This window comes from Mus caroli, unplaced genomic scaffold (genome assembly GCF_978045245.1).
Source record: "Mus caroli unplaced genomic scaffold, Mus_caroli_1 scaffold_3, whole genome shotgun sequence".
NCBI classification, from domain to species: domain Eukaryota; kingdom Metazoa; phylum Chordata; class Mammalia; order Rodentia; family Muridae; genus Mus; species Mus caroli.
This window is the reverse complement of record NW_028227258.1, coordinates 74,986,059-75,002,480: the sequence shown is the minus strand read 5'-3', so window position 1 is coordinate 75,002,480 and position 16,422 is coordinate 74,986,059. Positions and strand designations below refer to the sequence as shown.

The 16,422-nt window shown below is 41.2% G+C and overlaps 1 pseudogene; it reads right to left on the bottom strand.

Annotated features, from left to right (window-relative positions):
* Positions 1-10,747: 10,747 nt before the first annotated feature.
* Positions 10,748-11,672, bottom strand: LOC110292005 (aminoacyl tRNA synthase complex-interacting multifunctional protein 1 pseudogene; annotated as a pseudogene).
* Positions 11,673-16,422: the final 4,750 nt, after the last annotated feature.

Below are 16,422 nucleotides of genomic sequence, written 5' to 3'. Positions count from 1 at the left end.
GCTAGAAGGAGGGCCCCAAAACCCACTCCCACAGTGATGCTTCCTCCAATAAGGCTACACCTACTCTGTCACACCCACTCCAGTGGAGTCTGAGTGACAAGTCCAAAAGCTTGGCCACAGTCCTGAGGCAAAAAGTTTCACGGAAACTGGTCTCCTGGAGTCTTTGGTGTCCCATAACATAGATGTGGTCCAGATATGTCCTTGAGATAGTCTGGTGAAGGGTTTAGACTGCTTTCTTTCAGTATTGCTTTATTAAAAGTGCCTCCAAGGACTGATTTGACAAATAGCTAAGTTAGATTGAACATTGCTTCCTGGCCTCCACTGGTGTTGCAATATCCTAGGCAATCGTTGAGCCAACCTTGGGCTTTGAATTTCATAAGAATGTTATTTATTCAGACGAAATGCCTCCAGAATTGAAAAAGAGATACTGAAAGAAATCAGGCATTGCAGTTTACTGGGTAAGAGTTAGAAATCTCAGTGCAAGTTCTACAAAGTAAACTTGGAATTCTCATTACAGTCATATATGGTAGACTACATTACATAATAGTAGAAAGAAGGTGGGTTGTGGTTTAAGAAGGAGCTAGAGTAAATATTTAGAATAATAGCTGAGTCCTCCCATATTCAGGAATTTACAATGGCCTAGGGAGAAGGTGGATTATACAACAGACTAGAATTGGAACTATGGAAATGGCATAAAGCCCTTGCCCCTGGCTTCTAAGAATAAGCTGACCTTAGGTAGGGCTGATTCTTATCTCAGTTGTTCCTTCAAGCCTTTATGTATGCATTTCTCTGTTTTGTGTCATTATGCATCATATGACTTCAATGTACCTTGGCCAATGTGTCACCTGACTTCCTTGTTTTCTTCTGTAATATAAGTCTGATGTTCGCTTTGAGAAATTACACTCAGATTCAGCACTCCCTTCTGTTCATGTCTGTTTGTCACTCGCTGACTCCTTGCCCACCTGAGTACTGGAACTCTGATTCTCCCCCGGGTTGAGGAACCCCAACTGAGTCTGCCAGTGGCACTACTCCAATAAAGCCATACCTCCTAATAATTCCACTCCCTGGGCCAAGTATTTTCAAACCACCACATGGAGAGAGTGAGGAAAGACTGAAAGAGGGGGATTAAATGGGGAGGAGGGGAGTTGGACACATGGAGAGGATACAACTAATACCAAGGGTCATTTGATTGTGGGTGGTGGTGGTGGTGCTGTCATATGGAAACCCACTACTGTAAACGCTTTTATTTATTTATTTAGATATTTTCTTTATATACATTTAGAATGCTATCCCAAAAGTTCCCTATAACCACCCCCCTCTGCTCCCCTACCCACCCACTCCTGCTTCTTGGGCATTCCCCTGTACTGGGGCATATAAAGTTTGCAATAAGGGCCTCTCTTCCCAGTGATGGCCGACTAGGCCATCTTCTGATACATATGCAGCTAGAGACATGAGCTCTGGGGGTACTGGTTAATTCATATTGTTGTTCCACCTATAGGGCTGCAGACCCCTTCAGCTCCTTGGGTGCTTTCTCTAGCTTCTTGTAAATGCTTCTTAAATTATATACAAATATTAAGGAAATCTAAATGGAGTCACCAACTAATAGGGGAGACAAAACCCCACCTAAATATCTTTCACCACCAAGCACAACATCTATTGCCAGGCATGTGTTACATCTAGTTGAGTCATTTGACAAAGGTGCATGATAGAGACACAATCACAGAAACTACACCTGGCAAAACCATGCCTCTCCTAGAGCATGAGGCAAATCATAGACAGCTACTGTTGGCAGTCCAAAGCAGCTCCATGTCCCCACATGTGGGGTTGCCTCTTTTTAAATAGAATCCAAAATTCTGACTACAGAAATTGAAGAGGACATCAGAAAGTTTAAAGATCTCCCATACTCATGGATTGGTAGATTAATATTGTAAAAATAGCCATCCTAGCAAAAACAATCTACAGATTCCACACTATCTCTATCAAGATCCCAATTCTTCATAGAAGCTGAAAAACAAAATCTTCGGCTTCATATACAGACATAAAACAACTAGGATAGCCCAAACAATCCTGTATAATAAGAGAACTACTGAAAGTGTCACCATTCCTGGTTTCAAGTCATACTACAGAGCCATAGTAATAAAAACAGCATAGTATTGGCATAAAAACAGACATGTTGATAAGTGGAATTGAATTGAAGACTCAGACATAAGTCCACACACACCCATGGTCATCTGGATTTTGACAAAGAAGCTGATAATATACATAGGAAAAAAAAGATATCTTCAACAAATAGTACTTGCCAAACTGGATGAATGCATGTAGAAGATTGCAAATATATACATATTTATCATGCTACACAAATCTCATCTCCTAATGGGTCAAGGACCTCAACATAAGGCCATATACCCTGAATCTTATAGAAGAGAAACTGGGGAATAGTCTGGAACTCATTGGCACAGGAATGGACTTTCTGAACAGAACATCAATAGCACAGGTACTAAAACCAACAATTAGTAAGTGGGGCCTCATGAAGCTGAACATCTGTGTGGCAAAGGACACCATCATTTAGACAAAAGTGGCAGCCTACAAAATGGGAAAAGTTTTTTTTTTTTTTTTTTTTTTTTTTAACAAACATTGTGTGCCACCAAATTAAATTTCCAATGCCATTAATGGGATACATTTCTATTGAGCAACTGGTCAGTGGGGTCTCATGAAACCTCCCAAGCTCACTATTGCCAAGAGTATTTGTTGCTCCATGATGGTAAGTTCCTATTGTTGAAAATAATATATATGTCACCTAACATGCACAAAATGAGCTGGTGGATAACTAGAGGCTCCACCCCTACTGACTAGAATTCAAGGTAATCACAAATTTCACCCAGCTACAAACCCTGATACCTCAAATGGTTACCTACCCGTAAAATACAGTGGTGCAATAGTCTCACAAATGTTGTTAGAGTAGCCAACCATTATTGAACTCACACTTGATACTACTATAGTTTCCAAGAAACTGACACTAGATAGGTCGTGGACCTGGGGTGGGGGAAACCTACCTAGTACTATTATTGTGTTAACGGAGCACAGTAATGAAATGGCTTATAATGATCTACAGCAATAGAGCAGTGCCCTGCTCAGCTATCATCAGAGGACTTCTTCCTGCAGTAGAGGGGAATTAGCACGGCAACCCACAAGTGGACAATGTAAAGAGACTGTGTGATACTGGAGCACCGAGTCCTAAATGGGATGTCATCATCAACTCCCTCCCCTCAGGCCTCTGCAACCTATCAGAAGAGGAGGACTAAAGATCGTAAGAGCCAGAGTTGATGGATCACGGTAAGGGAATGTTCTCTTCCAGACACAATGGATCTGATGCACACCGGAACTCACTGAGGCAGCAGTCACAAGGGTCAATATGGACAGAGTCCCATACTGAGAAGAAGAAGAAGAAGACACAGCCTCTCCACCTTTTCCAAGAAGACATCTGCAGTTGATGGCACACTGCCAGGAAGGCCCCATGCCCAGGAGTAGTTAGCTAACACAAAACAATCTCAACTGTGTTTCTGTGTTGGGCGGCCTGCAGCTCTCATGTCCGGGTTCGAGCCTGGGAGGCAGCCTGGAGCTGAAAAAGAAGAGAGAATCTAGGCGGGTCAAGAAATAATGGAACCAAGACATGCTAGTCTGCTCAAGGTTCAAATGTTTAATGGCAGACGAGCTTTATAAAGGAGGAGGGAGGCCCATTCCCGCCAATTCATCCTTGGAGCCCAGCTGCAGGTGACCACATGCACGGTAGGGTGTAGTCTCCAGAATAGCTAGGCGTCAGAGTGAGGTGCCAGCAGGTAGCAGCGACAGAGGCTGAACAATAGAGTGATTTAGGGAGGCAGGCTCCACCCTAGGTAATCTCCTTAGTGGCGGCAAAGTTGAGGTCTGGTTCAGCCAGCTTCAGGTTAGGGGGGAGGTTACATTTCTGTGAATTTTTTGTCTTGTTTTTCCTTTTTGTTTTTTTGTCTCATTGATCTTTTGCCTGTTTTGATTTTTCTGTGCTTGCGTGTGTGTGTGTGTGTGTGTGTGTGTCTTTGTGTGTGTGTCTTTGTGTGTGTGTGTCTTTGTGTGTTTGTGGGATTTTTTTTCTTCATTTAGTTTTTGTTTCTTCTTTTTTTTTTTTTTGTTCTTCTTTTGAGAGAGAGAACATAATTTCAGGTGGTAGGGAGATGGAGCCTTCTGTGAGGAGTTGGTGAAAGGGAAGAGATGATTAAAATATATATTGTATGACAATATTTAGTAAAAAGGAAATTATGTGTTACAAAGCCTGATGTTGCTTTGTTCTGAGATCCCTGATTGACAGCGAGCGTTTGTAATTCAGAATGGAGAAAAGGAGAAGAGGCTTAAGTCATCAGAGTGAGGTGCCTTGCAGTACTGAGGGACTGCAGATGTCTACCCAGCGTTTAGAAGATTTGTTACAAAGAAATGGGAAATCGTTGCATTGACCAATGGCATTAGGGTTGGCGAGAAAGTTACCAGAAGACATTTGTATCTCTCTTGGAATTGTATAGTAATGGACAGTTCGATTTTTATGAGCTCTGCTAATAGGGTTGTCTATATTGAGCCTGGATGCCTGGATGCCAAGTGTGTTGCTGAAGGAATTATTCCGTAGACTAGATGTCGTAGTTAAAATTTCTATTCCTGTGATAAAACACCATGAGCAAAAGCAATTCAGGGAGGAAAAGTGTATTTTGCTTAGATTTTCATATCCCAGTTCATCACCCACAGTCAGGTCAGGAATTCAAACTGTAAAGGAACCTGGCGGCAGAAGCTAATTCAGAGCTCATAGAGACTATGGAGGAGCACCTACTGGCTTGCTCCTCATGACTTGCTCATCTTTCTTTCTAGAGAACCCAATAACAGCAGCCAAGGGGTGGAACCACCCACAATGCACTGGGCCTTCCCCCACCAATCACTAATTAAGAAAATGCTACATAGGGTTTTTCTCAATTAAGGTTTCCCTTCCTCAAATGCCTTGATATAGATAGAACTAGCCAGCACAGTAGGAGGTTCCAATTCTTAGATACTTGATTGTGGGATGAAATTCTAATCTCATGGGCTCACCATTCACATTTTACAGTTTAAGAAGGCCATGAGTCTAGGTGGCTGCTCTCTTAGAATATCCACCTTTGAGTCTGTAATGTTCTCTTCCAGCTTTTCCCTACAACTTACAATGTAAATGCCTTTGAATTATAAGCAGCATAGAATAGCCAATTAGCTGCATGTGTGAGTTCCTCAACCATGTTATCTTAGCTCCTGATCTTGCTTCATTATCCCTGTCATATTTTCTCCTTTCTCATTCCTCCCCCTCTACCCCACACCACTTATCTTCTCCTTTTAAACTGACCCCATCTTCATCCTTGTCCATCAAGGTCACTCTTCTCTTCCCTCTCCCACACTCTTCTTTCCTCCTTTCCTTACCTCATTTTTTATCCCTTCATCTCATTCTTCCTGCCGACTGTGGCATCACCCACATTCCAAATGTAATTATGCCTGTGTTATGATAAGAGCCCAAATCACTGTACAGTAGCATAGAAATCTGGTTAAACCTAAGGAACCCTGACCTGATGTCCTTTGATTAGTTCCTGTTTCATATAGAGGGGATATCACCAATGTAGATTTCAGAGGAAGTGAAAAGTTCAGAGAAAGAAGTGAAACAAATTTAGGGAAGCAAAGTGACCTCTTAGGTCAATTCTTTGATTACTAATATTTCATGAAGAGTCTCTATGTGGCTAATTATATTATATTACATTATGTACTTTACATTAAATTTTCTACAAAATTTTGATAAATACTGTTATTAACCACATTTTCCAGATAAGAAAGCCAAGTGTTGGAAATACAAAGTAAAGTCCACAGGATCATACAATTTGAGGGTACCAGCAACATGGCTGGGTTCTTAAGTACTAGACTCAAAGAGGGGAGAGGGAGACCTCATTCCCTTCTCTTTCCCATTCTCCTCTGAAGTAGGAATGGTTGAAAATATTCAAATAAGGTCATATGTCCACACAAACAATAGTGTGAGAATGTTGCTTTTTCAGAATGGAAATAAGGGACTCTGGATTCCAAAACAAAAAGAAAAACAGTTATAAAGGGGGAGATAGAAAAATGATTCAGGTTCTGACCATTGTGAGAATGGTAGAAGCCTGTCTTCATTTGTTGGCCATTTTGGTTTATTACCATGTTTCCAACTGTAAAAGGGTAAGGGAGAAAAGTCTAGTACAAGAGCAAAACAGAAGAGTGAAGAATTGCTTGCCTCAGCATCAAAGCAAACTTAGACCAGATGTGTCGGTTAGGACAAGACTCTGAAGCTCTCTCAATAATTTCCTCATCAGGAAAGTGGAAATAATTAACTTTTCTTTGGTGTTTGGATTGATTTGTGGTACACATATATGATACCATATCATGTGATAGACAAATGTTGTAAATGTTACTTTTATTTCCTCTGATGATGGGATGAGATGGGAGCTGTACACAAGTTGTGCTGGATATGACATGGATTGGGCTGATCCCAGAGTGTTTCTTTCTCTGTTCTAACCATCTCTAGGTCTAGGCCTGGAAGCTTCTAGCTTTCATACAATCCAATCTGCCAAGTTGACTGAGTCAATCTGACTTCTCTTATCTTCTGACTGAAATGCTCTGTTTGGCCTCATACTAACTTTGGCAATATGTTCTAATCTTCTGGCTCTTTCCCATTTTCTGGCTTATTATGTCTTCACCTATCTAGTCTGTCCTGGTAAAACTTCCATACACCATCACCACCACCATCTTTTCTCTCCCTGCACTGTTCTTAAGTAGCCTTTCTTTCCTGTGCTGGTCTCCTGAGAGTTGGGAGTATCCTATCTCTGACTTATTCTGTCCAATTTTTCTCTGATTCATCACATTGTCTGCCCTTCAATTAGACATCATTTTCAAACATGGCTGCTTCCTTCTACAAACCTTACCTTCATTGTTAGGGATTAAAGGTGTAAGGGTGTGTCTATATCTTAGCCAGATTATACTGTAATCCAGAGTGTGTCTGCATTCCAGCTGGATCACACAGACCTAGAAGGTCTTTGGATGTGATCCCTTGCTAGAGCAGCCATATTTTTGGATTAAAATTCCTCTACAAAATGTATTCAACAGGTCCACAGTTCAGTTCCTTGAGTCCTTGCACACTCTCAAGCCTACCCTAAATAAGTTTTCTCATCTTACACAAAAACACACACATGCACACACAAATGGAACTGTTCCTTACTACTTTCTTTTCTCCATTCTATCCCAGGCCCTCAGAAAGTTCATCAACTCTTCATATCTAACCAATATCCTGCCTTATTCATACACACACCACCACCACCACCACCACCACCACAACTACTTTGGCTAGGATCATTTTTTCCCCCATTTAGACAATCACAATAGCCTCTTTGGCCTCTTTGCCATACCTTTTCATCTTATAGTAATTAATCTTAAATCCAAAGGAAGATGTGTACCCTTCATTACATTACATTCTTCATCTGATCAAGGCTTTATCATAGCTCACTCAGCTCTTACTGTGGGCTGTGGGGTCTGCCATGCCTCCCTAATTCAGCATGCTGACACATTCTTCTTCACCCACTGGTAACCATCACGAAGGAGCCTTATTTCTCAGGAACTTATGTCTGTGAGTATTTAGATCTGGACCACTCCCCCTGCTCTCAGCACTGTGTATATCTCCATCTCCTTCAGAATCCCAGTCAATCAAATATTATCTCGGAAAGCTTTTCCTCTCCTCGTCGCTTGAAGCACCTTCTGCTTATTCCCACCATGCCCAGAACTGCTTTTCTTTGTAGTACATGAAATACCCTACAAGTATACCTGACATTATATGCTCCACCACTCTGTCATTCCCCACCATGTGTTACCATAGTGAGATCAAGGATGCGGTTGCAATCACTGATACTCATTCAACATCTAGATCATCACAAAGCAAGTCTTGGGAAATCAGCAAAGTATTTCTCAGATTCATTTATTGAACACAACCTGAGAATTTATCCTTAATAGAGAATAAAGAAGTCAATATTTAAAATAAATTTTCACTTTAAGAAACTATGTAGGACAAAGGATAAACAGGATGAGAAAGAAATTAGGGAAAAAACACCCTTCACAATAGTCACAAATAATATAAAATACCTTGGTGTGACTCTAACTAAGGAAGTGAAAGATCTGTTTGACAAGAACTTCAAGTTTCTGAAGAAACAAATTGAAGAAGATCTTAGAAGATGGAAAGATCTTCCATGCTCATGGATTGGCAGGATTAATATAGTAAAAATGGCTATCCTGCCAAAAGCAATCTACAGATTCAATGCAATCCCCATCAAAATTCCAACTCAATTCTTCACTGAGTTAGAAAGGGCAATTTGTAAATTCATCTGGAATAACAAAAAACTTAGGATACCAGAAACTATTCTCAACAATAAAAGAACCTCTGGGGGAATCACCATGCCTGACCTCAAGCTGTACTACAGAGCAATTGTGATAAAAACTGCATGGTACTGGTACAGCGACAGACAGGTAGATCAATGGAATAGAATTGAAGACCCAGAAATGAACCCACACACCTATGGTCACTTGATCTTTGACAAGGGAGCTAAAACCATCCAGTGGAAAAAAGACAGCATTTTCAACAAATGGTGCTGGCACAACTGGTGGTTATCATGTAGAAGAATGAGAATTGATCCATTCTTATCTCCTTGTACAAAGCTCCAGTCTAAGTGGATCAAAGAACTCCACATAAAACCAGAGACACTGAAATTTCTAGAGGAGAAAGTGGGGAAAACCCTCAAAGATCTGGGCACAGGGGAAAAAATTCCTAAACAGAAGAGCAATGGCCTATGCTGTGAGATCAAGAATCGACAAATGGGACCTCATAAAATTGCAAAGCTTCTGTAGGGAAAAAGATACTGTCAATAAGACAAAAAGGTCACCAACAGATTGGGAAAGAATTTTTACCAATCCTAAATCTGACAGGGGACTAATATCCAATATATATAAAGAACTCAAGAAGCTGAACTCCAGAAATTCAAATAAACTCATTAAAAATGGGGTACAGAGCTAAACAAAAAAATTCTCAACTAAAGAATACCAAAGGGCTGAGAAGCACTTGAAAAAATGTTCAACATCCTTAATCATGAGGGAAATGCAAATCAAAACAACCCTGAGATTCCATCTCACTCTAGTCAGAATGGCTAGGATCAAAAATTCAGGTGACGAGGTGTGGAGATGCTGGCGAGGATGTGGAGAAAGAGGAACACTCCTCCATTGCTGGTAGGATTGCAAGCTGGTACAACCACTCTGGAAATCAGTCTGGTGGTTCCTCAGAAAACTGGACATAGTACTACCACTAGATCCAGCAATACCTCTCCTAGGCATATACCCAGAAGATGTTCCAACTTGTAATAAGGACACATGCTCCACTATGTTCATAGCAGCCCTATTTATAATAGCCAGAAACTGGAAAGAACCCAGATGTCCCTCAACAGAGGAATGGATACAGAAAATGTGGTACATTTACACAATGGAGTACTACTCAGCTATTAAAAACAATGAATTTATGAAATTCTTGGGCAAATGGATGTATCTGGAGGATATCATCCTGAGTGAGGTAACCCAGTCACAAAAGAAGTCACTTGATATGCACTCACTGATAAGTGGATATTAGCCCAGAAACCTAGAATACCCAAGATACAACTTCCAAAACACAAGAAAATCAAGAAGGAAGACCAATGCATAGATACTTCATTCCTCCCTAGAATACGGAATAAAATATCCATGGAAGGAATTGCAGAGACAAAGTTTGGAACTAAGATGAAAGGATGGACCCAAAGGATGGAAAGAGTGCCCCACCCGGGGGTCCATCCCATAATCAGCCACCAAATGCAAACACTGTTGCATACACCAGTAAGATTTTGCTGAAGGGACCCTGATATAGATGTCTCCTGTGAGGCTTTGCCAGTGCCTGGCAAATACAGAAGTGGATGCTCACAGTCATCTATAGTATGGAACACAGGGCCCCCAATATAGGAGCTAGAGAAAGTACCCAAGAGCTGAAGGGGTCTGCAACCTTATAGGTGGAACAACAATATGAACTAATCAGTACCCCCCCAGAGCTTGTGTCTCTAGCTGCATATGTAACAGAAGATGGCCTAGTCAGCCATCATTGGGAAGAGAGGCCCCTTGGTCTTGCAAACTTTATATGCCCCAGTACAGGGGAATGCCAGGACCAAGAAGCAGGAGTGGGTGGGTAGGGGAGCAGGGTGCGGGGAGGGTATAGGGGACTTTTGGGATAGCATTTGAAATGTAAATGAAGAAAATATCTAATAAAAAATGTGGGAAAAAAGAAACTATGTAGGTACTTCAATGATGTAAATGGGTATGGCAAACTCTATACCTGTTCGTAATAAGGCTGTGCCAGTCAGAGTTAATGGTTGACAACGTAATGCATGGGTCAAGTGTGACCTAGCTATTGGTCAGCAAGCAAAATGGCAAGGTGAATTATTACAAGCACTTTCAGGTTGGTATATTTTGTGTGAGGGTCAATGAAGGTACATTTTCTCAAATTGGTATAGATAAAACAGATCAATTCCCTCCAATTAATTTGATCATTAACTTTTTTTTAATGTGTAAGTGACACACTCCTCTTTATTGTTACTAAGGTTTCACCAATGTCTTTCATTATAGAGCATTTTACTTATTTAATTCCATTATTGGCCATGGTTTGGGCCCTGCAAACTCCCTTCCCCTTCCCCTCAAAGGGAGTCCCTTTGTGGCCACACACTCATCATTGGTGTACAGGTCAGGCTGGATCTGCTCCCAGATCTTCTTAGGGTTCAGCTCCTTGTCAGGTTCTCCAGGGAGGGACCCGTCGGGAGGGGCCCGAGTCTCCACTTTCTCTGGTGAACTGGCACGCATCACCATTGTTTGAGACAGTACTCCCTGCATTTTTTGCAGACTTCAGACTTCAGTTACAAAATAAGACCACCATCCATCTGATTTTGCATCTGTTCTAGAGGAACATGATTCACCAGTGTACCGATGACTGTTGTTGGGACTGCTTCTTCCACAACTACTTCTACACACAGTGGATCTGCCTGCGGGTGTTTTTTGGCAGTAGCATGCAACCAGTTGGAAGATCCAGGGTCATAGGGTCTATAGGCGTGGAGTCAGCACTTGCTGCTGCCGACTGCTGCGTCTTCTCCTTTTTCTCTCCTTTCTTTTCAGTTTGCTCTTTTACCTTCTTTTCTTCTCCTCCCCTTCCTTTAATCTGTTCTTTTGTGTCAGAAGAGGTGGCTGCTGTTACTGATGAATGCTGTATCACCCTTTCAGAAACAGTACAATTAGTCTCTACTGGTATTTGCTTCTCTCCATTATGGATTTCTGCCTGAAGTAGCTCTTGCTTTAGTTCTTCTGTTTCTTTTTTTTTTCAGTTTAGCATTTTCAACTCGAAGTTTCTTTTCTCCTCTCAAAGTTACCTGAAAAATGGCTTTCTCCTTCTGAAGAGCAACCTGCTGCTTGAGATATTCGGTGATCTGCTCTGCCTCTGCACCCTTCTGCTCCCGCCTCTTCAGAAAGGCATCATTTGTTGCCATCTTTCCCTAGAATCAGCAGAAAATCATGAAGCGGTGAAGCCCAGCACTTGAGCAGCCTCAGCCGGGTGTTGGAAGGAACTTTGTTTGTTTGTTTGTTTAATAAAACCACAATTAACTAACTACAAAACAGGTAAAGTTTAATTTTACTGTGTGTTCATTTCCTTACTTGTAATCTGGAAATATTAGTATCTATTTTATAGGGAGTTAATGAGGTTTAAGAGACCAGGCACAGAGAGTGTGTAGTGTGCTGGTGGGTACAAACTAAATGTCAAGAAATGCTGTTTCTGTCTTTTTAAAAAAAGTTATTTAATTAATTTATTTATTAATTAATTTATTTACTTACTTATTATGCATGTAGTGTTCTGCCTGCATATCTATGCCAGATCTCATTATGGATGGTTGTGAGCCACCACATGGTTGCTGGGATTTGAACTCAGAGCCTTTGGAAGAGCAGTCAGTGCTCTCAACCTCTGAGTCAGCTCTCCAGCCCCCCCCCCCGCCACCCCCCCCCCCCCCCCCCGCTATTTCTGTCTTAAGTGCCATGGCCAAATAAAGTCTTTGTCTCTGTCTTGTCAGAGAGTTCCTAAAGTACTTGGGATTTTCTGACTGACAAAGATGGTGTAAAGTGATGTGAAAAAGGCTTCTAGAACTCTTTGTGGGCTTCTAGATAGACTCATGGCGTGCATAAGTGAGTCACTATAAAGACCCACCCATGGTTAGAGGCTTGGGAATTTTGACTCTGTGATGCCGAGAGAGGAACTGGAGATGAACTTGATCACAAATAGAAAATGCCTCAGTCTTGCCAGGTAAGATTTTTTTTTTTATTTTTTTTTATTTTTTTTATTTTTTTGGTTTTTCGAGACAGGGTTTCTCTGTATAGCCCTGGCTGTCCTGGAACTCACTCTGTAGACCAGGCTGGCCTCGAACTCAGAAATCCGCCTGCCTCTGCCTCCCAAGTGCTGGGATTAAAGGCGTGCGCCACCACGCCTGGCTGATGATTTTTTTTTTAAATCATGATTATTATAATGTTTCTATAAACATTTTTAATGAAAACATTTGAATGCAATATATTTTGATCACATTTTTTCCTTCCCCAATTCTTCCCAGATCTTTCTGACTTTCTTACCAACTCTACTTTATAGTCCTTCTCTCCCATGGAAATTCTCTTGTCATCCTGAGTTGCTTGTTAAGTACCTAACTGCTACAGTTATTCAGATTGTAGTACACATACTGATGTTGAAAAGCGACCTTCAACATGAAAATGAAAATATCCAGGCTGGAGAGATGGCTCAGTGGTTAAGAACCTCTTCCAGAGGTCCTGAGTTCAATTCCCAGCAACCACATGGTGGCTCACAATCATCTATAGTGGGATCTGATGCCCTTTTCTGGAGTGTCTGAAGACAGCTACAGTATACTCATATAAAAAATAAATAAATCTTTTTAAAAAGAAAATGAAAATATCCAATATTTGTCTTTTGGGGTCTAGTTACCTCACTCAGAATGATGATTTTAAGCTTCGTCCATTTACTTGTGAGTTTTCTTTCATTTTTCTTAACATCTAAATAATATCCCATTGTAAAAATATGCCATATTTTCATTATCCAATCATCAATTGATATACATCTAGGCTATTTCTGACTACTATCAATAGAGTTTCTGGCTATTATCAATAAAGAATGAACATGGCTGAGCAAGTGTCTCTGTAGTAGGATGGAGAGTCCTTTGTGTATCTGCCCAAGAGTGTCATAGCTGGATATTGAGGTTGATGTATGTCTTAGTTTGACTTTTACTGCTGTGAACAGACACCATGGCCAAGGCAAGTCTTAGAAATCAACATTTAATTGGGGCTGGCTTACAGGTTCAGAGGTTCAGTCCAGTATCATCAAGGCAGGAGCATGGCAGAGTCCAGGCAGGCATGGTTCAGGAGGAGCTGAGAGTTCTACCTCTTCATCTGCTGCTAGCAGAATGCTGATGAAAACTGATGAGCTTCTCTGACTCCTACCACCCCATACAGTCTCTGCACTCCAGGCCTACCTCCAAACAAGCTGCAGATGCACTGGCTGTCCTTGGCCTAACTCTAGGTATGCTCCTCCTGCAATGGCCCAACCTAAGCCACATTAGCATCACACATCACACCATGAAAGGTGCCCAGATTACATCACAAAAAGACAACCCATATGAAAGGCCAAGTATGCCTCCTCTCAAACCCACTAGGCCTATTGACATGTTCTCCAATGAGAATGACCCAGATGGACCCCAAAACAGAAATGAAAAGGACAATCATACACTGCATCAAAGAACTCAAGGGATTCAAGGAAGCCAGGATACATGACCCAACGAACTTAAAGAAGACAGCAATAACTGTTTGAGTGGTGTCCCAGAAAACCCAAATATCTGAATGAGGGAAATGAAAAAGGGAAGTCAGGATATGAAAGCTGAATTCTTAGAAGATATAGAAACATTGAAGAGAAATCAAGCTGAAACAAACAAAAAATGGAATTGAAAAACTCAACATGCTGGGCGTGGTGGCGCACGCCTTTAATCCCAGTACTTGGGAGGCAGAGGCAGGCAGATTTCTGATTTCGAGGCCAGCCTGGTCTACAGAGGGAGTTCCAGGACAGCCAGGGCTATACAGAGAAACCCTGTCTCGAAAAACAAAAAACAAACAAAAAAACAAAACAAAAAAAGAAAAAAACATGCCAATTAGAAAACACAAGGGGACAACTTTTAATATAATGGGCCAAGTCAAAGACACAGTGCCAAGATAAAGTAGGAGAAGTAGACAACTCAAACAAGAATATGAAAAATGTAAAAGAAAAAAAAAAAAAGGACAGGCACTTATAGCAGAAATTCTAGTCTTGGGAAATGTCTTAGTCAGGGTTTCTATTCCTGCACAAACATCAGGACCAAGAAGCAGTTGGGGAGGAAAGGGTTTATTTGGCTTACACTTCCATACTGCTGTTCATCACCAAGGAAGTCAGGACTGGAACTCAAACAGGTCAGGAAGCAGGAGCTGATGCAGAGGCCATGGAGGGATATTCTTTACTGGCTTGCTTCCCCTGGCTTGCTCAGCCTGCTCTCTTATAGAACCAAGACTACCAGCCCAGAGATGGCACCACCCACAAGGTAACCTCCCTCCTTGATCACTAATTGAGAAAATGCCTTAAAGCTGGATCTCATGGAGGCATTTCCTCAACTGAAGCTCCTTTCTCTGTGATAACTCCAGCCTGTGTCAAGTTGACACAAAACTAGCCAGTACAGGTAATCTGGTGACTTCCTCTGATCTTCACAGGAATTAGGTAGATATATGGTATGTACACATATGTGTTAGCAAAACATTCTCTACATGACATAGTAAATAAATCATTTTTAAAATTAAAAATCCCCAATAAAATACTTGCAAATTTAATACAAGCACATATCAATCCCATCATGCTCCATGATCAACTGACCTTTGTCCTGAATATTTCTTTTGGAGGGGAGGCAGGGTTTCATTTGAATTAATTAACTCCAAATATATATGTTTTATTTTGGAAAGTGAGAAGAAAAGGAGTTCTTGCTGCTTCACATTTAAAAAGTTTAACTCATAATTATTTAGTTTTTAATAATTCCATATAGGAATACTATATTTAGGTCATTCCTCCCAAACGCCTGGCCTCTTACTCTTTAGTGGTTATTTATTATCATCTTGTTATATTTTTATTAATTCTTAAGAATGTCACTGAAGCACTTTGAATCTCTTCCCACAATCCTCCTCCGCCTCTCCTCACTGGTTCCGTTGCCACCTTTGCATCCCTATCCAGTGACTTGGAGATTACTTTCATTGTCTTTCTCCACTGAGCTCAGTTTGTGTTGCTCAGCTGTCTTGACACCAACACCTGCCCTGGCGTTGTCAGCCAACAGGGGTCACATCATAAAACAAAACAAAACAAAACAAAACAAAACCTGACTCTTCCTTTCCTAGTGGCGAACAAATTCTAATCGTTCCTCAGCTAGAGGTGGGATTTCACATGCAGAGTCCCACCCTCTATTTTGGGTCTCCGGCTGGCTGGAGTTGACAACAGGGCTTGTGGGTGCTGCTAGGTTATATGTGCATCTGACTTTTTGTCTGGAGAATACTGTTTTCTTCATGTTAGCACCACTTCTGGCCCTTAGAATCTTTCTGTCCCCTCTTCTGCAAAGACCCCTGAGCCTTGGGGTGAGCTATGGATGTCTAATTTGGGGCTGAGAATTCTATAATCCTTTGTTCTCTGTATGTCAGCCTCTGGGGTAATAACCATCTACTGCAAAGAGAAGTGTCTCGATGAGGGCTGACAGACGCTCTGAGGAAGGGGTGTACCAGCAAGTCATTGTAATACTACGACTAATGGAGCGATGGTATTGGGTTCTTCATGTCTTGTTCCATTGCTGAACTGTTGTTCATATCTAGAAGTTCTCTTGTGGAGTTTTGGGTACTTCTTCTTATGTATAAATTATCATAGGGATAATTTGATTTCTTTTGCAACTTATAGCCCTTGACAATCATCCTTCCTTGCTTGTCTTATTACACTAGCCAGTGCAGACTATGTTGGATATATAGGAGGTGTGGAAAATGGTTATTCGTCTGTCTTAATTTCAATGGCATTGCTTAGGACAATGTTGACTGTGGATTTGTCATATAAACACTATTATGTGGGCACATGTTCCCTTCAGTCTTACTTTCTCTAGGACTTTTATCAGGAAGGCATGCCGGATCTTGTCAAGGGCTTTTCACGCGTTTATTGAGATGATCGTGTGA